General features: G+C 49.5%; 1 long non-coding RNA gene across 1 annotated transcript; it reads left to right on the top strand.

Annotated features, from left to right (window-relative positions):
• Positions 1–1,081: 1,081 nt before the first annotated feature.
• Positions 1,082–2,661, top strand: LOC123379398. The gene is made up of 2 exons (XR_006583780.1): positions 1,082–1,212; positions 1,484–2,661. It is a non-coding gene; the product is annotated as an uncharacterized LOC123379398 (long non-coding RNA).
• Positions 2,662–4,988: the final 2,327 nt, after the last annotated feature.

Genomic DNA, 4,988 nt, shown 5'->3' on the forward strand with positions numbered 1-4,988 from the left:
GGGGGCAATGCATCCCAGATGTAGCTGAGCCTATGGAAGGCGGGCGGGCAGCAGCCTTCTGGAAGAGAGGAGCTCCGGGGTGGGGGTGGGGGGCGCTACGCGGGCGGAGGTGCGGAGCCCCGCGCGGAGCGGGAGTCCGCTCCGGGAGCGCGGCAGGAGGCTGAGGCGAGGCCCAGCAGCAGCGAGACCGCCGGCCACGAAACCGGGGAGGCCCGCAGCGGGCTTTGGGGGACCTGAACATCTCCGCGCCCAGGTAGGCATCTCGGGCGCCAAGCCCGCCTCCCTGCGGCGGTGTCACCTGCCTCGAGGCCGTCTCGCCTGCTGCCGCCTGGCTGGGAAGGACGGTGGACGCCGCTGGCGCGTGCCCGAGTAAGTGTGCCTGTGTAATCAATGTGCATTCTGCGTGCGGCAGAGGGAGGAAGGCAGGAGGAGGCGCACGTGTCTACTGCGTGCGGAGCCTCCCTCTTCCCCCGTGTGTACTCCAAGAAGCGAGTCAGGGTGGAAGGTGTCAGTCTGGCCTTGCCATGGGGGTGGGTGTGACATCCATCGGTGGGTGTGACAGGAGAGGCCAACACGCAGGGTTGGACTCCAGAGTGGCAGGACTCCAGAAAGCACGACCGTGTGGACCCTAGGAGAGGCCTGTTCCCGGCGATATCACAGCCCAGGGGTCCTTGGGTCCTTGGTAGGAATCTTATAACCGACCTTCTTCCTCTGCCTCTCACTGACCTGAAAGGCCCTGAGAAATCTGTCCTAGGAAGCAGAGCATTGAAAGGAACTAATTCAGAGAAGAACTCAGGACAGCGAGATGTGGGGTTATAAAGGGCAGATGAGAGCAGTTGGGTGTGTGTGTGTGTGTGAGTAGTAGTAGTAGTAGCAGCAGCAGTAGTAATACGATGTGGGTGTGTGAAATCGCGACCCACCTAGAAGAGTTTGCAAATCCTGGGCTCCCATCCCACACTGGCTGCAAAGGACCCAGGTAGCAACTTTTCCCAAAGCAAGTGGTTTCTCTGTTTTTTTCCCCCTCTTCCCTCTGTGCCTCATTATCGACGCATTATGTTTCCCATTCCACATTTAGGCACGCACGCAAGGATTTGTTCCAGACATCCATGAACAAGCCAGGACGAAGCCCTTTCCCGCCAAACCACTACGGCTGGGGAATAAGCGGTGCCTGCCCCAACTCTGGGAGCGGGAACCCGGGAGAAGACTTGAGTGGTAAGAAGATCTAGAGGACTGGAAGGAGGGAGGGGGAAAAGGAAGAGAGAAGCCTGGGAAAGAGAAAGAAGAGGAAGGAGGAAGAGGAGGGACCCGCAGGGGCAGAGTTGGGCGTGGGGTTCGGTTACAAACGCCCCCTTCCGCGCCCAGGATCTTTCCCTGGGCTGAGTCTTCCTCGTCGCAGAGCTGAAGCCGACTGGGGGGAGGGGGAGATAAGACAAAGGGAATTCTCCTCTGAGAAGTGTGAAGTGCATCTGTCCTCTCCTTGCAGGCTCTGGAAAAACTGGCAGGAATTTCCTTGTCGTGAGAAGACCGACGAGCGTCTGCAGAGGAGAAGACAACTGCAAACAGACTTTGGGCCAGGGAGGAGGGCGGGAGGAGGGGTGGCGGGGGCCAGCTTTGATGGCTTCAACTCTGTTGTAATTTTGTCTTCTCCAGATTAGCCAAAATAGTCAGCCCTAGCTGGGAGTTCTGTTCCGCAGAATCCGCTCCCACCCCACCCCTCCACCCCCGCGTCATGTGCACGCGAGGAGCTGTGTAGCTGCTCCTCCCCGAGTCACGCCTGAAACTTCCAGGGCTAATGGTTCTGTGTTCCTGCCGTAATTAGGAGGCCACACAGCTCTCCAACACTCCGTTAAACAAGTATGTAAGTCATCCTCTCCCTCTCCGGGGACAGACCGGGGGAAGGAAGGCTGCTGGGACCGCTTCGGGCGGTGTGTCCTCCGTTAGGGGAGTGGCTTGCTGTGACCCCCGGCTGCTCCTCCTGGCCCTGGTCTTTCTAAGCTCTTCCTTAGAAAGTAGAGAAAGGGGCAAAGAATGTGCATCTCGCCACCCACCGGACGAGCCAGGCGAGCCTGTATCTGTGCTTGTAAAGTTTTCTAAATAAATTGGTTCCAAGCAGTGATGAACAGAGGCTGAACCCGGGTCTTCTCCAGAACAGTGCAACGGATATAAAGAAGCTGGAGTCGTCCACCCTCTCCACCCGCCCCCCCCCCCCAATAAATCAGCCATATAAATCATTCGCATTGTTTAAGGTACATTGATCAATCTAATGGCTTGTAATAGGCTCCTAATTGCCACTTGCAGAGTTCTGCAGGTTCCTGTCTGAATGGGGAAGGTTTCATTCCAGCCCAAGTCCTCCTTAATCTGGAAACTGGGTGATCACAGACCAAGGAAGAGCACTGCAGTGGCCAGGCCACAGTCTCAGTGCCTCAGGGGAGGGAGAAAGGGGGCTAACTGGAGATATTTACTATTCTTTTTTTTTTCTTTTCTTTTCAAAGCTTACTTCCAAATTTATAATTGTCTTTTTTTTCTTTAGTAAATTAGTAATTCTCTAATGAGCAAAGCCCAGGCTGTGATTTATTGATTATTGCTTATATCAGATGAGAAACTTTCCTTATTTGCATCATTTATATCTGTATGTAGAGTAAAAACTTCCTTAGCTGCAAACCGGTATTCTCTTAGTTATACATTTCTTTTTATTTACTTATTCCTAACTTGGTAACACCAGGAGTTGGGATAGGAAATAAATGGGGGGAGGGGCATGCTAAAAGCAAGGAAGAAAAAGCCAAACTTTCTCCAACATGGAATCCTTGAGACATGCCTAGACTCTTGGGTAACATCTTGTGCGGTTGTAGTGTCTCCTCCAAGCCCTGGATGGAAGAGGTAAAGTTGGAAGTATTCTCAAAAGCTGCCTACAAAAGACTAAAACGGAAGGAACTGCTACCCTGGCTGGGGGGAGCTGAACGATGAGCAGAATCCTCTGGCCTTTGGCTTTTAAAATGTTTTACTATTAGCTCAAAAGATGACTTTAATGTTCCAAAGGTGGTTCCATTTAAGTTCAGGCTAAGGCAACAAATTGTGCTTCGTTTTTGGTAGGAATGCTCTTAAAAAGAAGAAAGCCAACATTGAATGACACATTTGCTTAGGTCTAAGACCCCTCTGCGGTAGTTGGTAAGGGAGGGAGGAAGGTAAAACTCCAATCTGAATAGGCCCCCCATAGTTTCCGAGTAATGCAGTAAACAAATCTATGATGTTGTTGAATAATCTTCCAATAATTGCAGTCATTAAAATCATCACACAGTCTACAGTCACCTTCCTTCCTTTGACACACCAGAGTCTTTCCTTTAATTGTTAATGCATTTTTGGCTCAGATAAACAGATCAAGGCAGGCTTAAAATATGAGGCCCAGATACATCTAGCAGCAGAAAATTAGTTGTATAGCAAATGTTTGGAGTGTACTTAATAGACTAGGGGTTTTCACTTTCTCCAGTAGACCTTATAGGCAAGAGGGATTTGCATCTCCTGCCCCCTCTAAATAGGAGTAACACTCCTGAGGCAGAGAAAATATCCTTCCTGGCTCTTTTATTTGCCAGGGTTGGGCTGGAATTAGGGCGTTATAGAACAAGTATTAAATGAAAGCTCAGCAGAAATTGTGGGAGAGTTCCTCAATTTTCAATTAATTTTCTCCATTCATTTGATCTCAAGGCTGGCGCTTTTTAAAACATAAATATGTGTTAGCTATAAAAGATTCCCTTCTAATCAAAAGCTGCATTTCATTTGCACCCACAACTGGCAAGCTCCAACTGTGGAAAGGATTCACTGCACTCAACAGGCGCTTCCGTCTGTACCCGCTTCCTTCGCCCTTGTTCATGGCAGGCGACTATGGTACACAGGGGTAGCCTTTTTTTTTTTTTTTAACTCAAGTTATTAATGTATCTCCCCAATTCCCACACCGTGCTGACCTGATAATCACTGCTCTAGTGTAGATCATGCAAATGAAAAGCGTAATTAACTGAGCAAATGATTAAAAAAGGGAGCGCTGTGGCTTACCAAATAAGTAAATAAAGGCAGGTTGGAGGAGGACAGGTCAGATAAATGCTTTTTACGGGCTCCTCTCTGTTCCCTCTCCCCTGTCCCCGCCCCCGGGGTATCTCGGTCCTGGTGGTCGAGGCTTTGGCAGCAGCCAGCAGGGCCTGTGTGAAAACCTTCGGTTCCTCCTCCCCCAGCGCCTCCCCTCCCGCCCACATCCTCAAGTCTCCCCAGCACTACCTCACCCCACCTTGGTGCTGTGTATCCGCTGCTAACTCTGCGACTGGCTGAAGCCCCAGGGAGACTGGACAGCCACCTAATAGTTCGAATTATTCCGAAGATAGCTGGTCCTCCCCGTCCCCACCCTGTTTCCTGTGCATCGGGGAGAAGCATTTTTTTTTTTTTTTTTTTTTCCTGTAGTGTAGGAGCTCCAATCCTTCGGATCAGCGCTAATGACGGAATTGTTTCTCCGGCTTTGCCTTCTAAATGCAGCAACTTGAGCAGTTGTTCGGATCAAAGCTCTCGGGAGAGGCAAAATGGGAGAAACAATATTTGTTCAAAGGAAGTGAACTCTTCCCTTTAATTACCCTATCCTTCTTTATTAGGATTCCTACTGCTTTTTTTTTTTTTTTTGCAAAAAAAAATTATGTTGATTTCCCATAGTGTATTTACGATGTAAATATATTCCAAGATGAAAACGTCACGGATCAATTGTAAAGGACCCGGATACATAATTTTAAAAAATCAGTTTCAGTGTATATGAGGTTCTCACCCCACTTTCGCTGCTCAGTCAGATTTGTTTATGCAGAATCGACATTTAATAGTGCTAATTGCACTCCAGTTAAATTGCCCTGATTGCAGAAAGGGAAGCAATTTTCGTGCTCTCTGTCTGGGTTTGGAAGAAATTGTTTTATATTCACCTCTTTATAAAGAAGTGGAGATAAGGCACCGGGGCCTTTGCACAA

This window comes from Felis catus, chromosome C1, assembly GCF_018350175.1.
Source record: "Felis catus isolate Fca126 chromosome C1, F.catus_Fca126_mat1.0, whole genome shotgun sequence".
NCBI lineage: Eukaryota > Metazoa > Chordata > Mammalia > Carnivora > Felidae > Felis > Felis catus.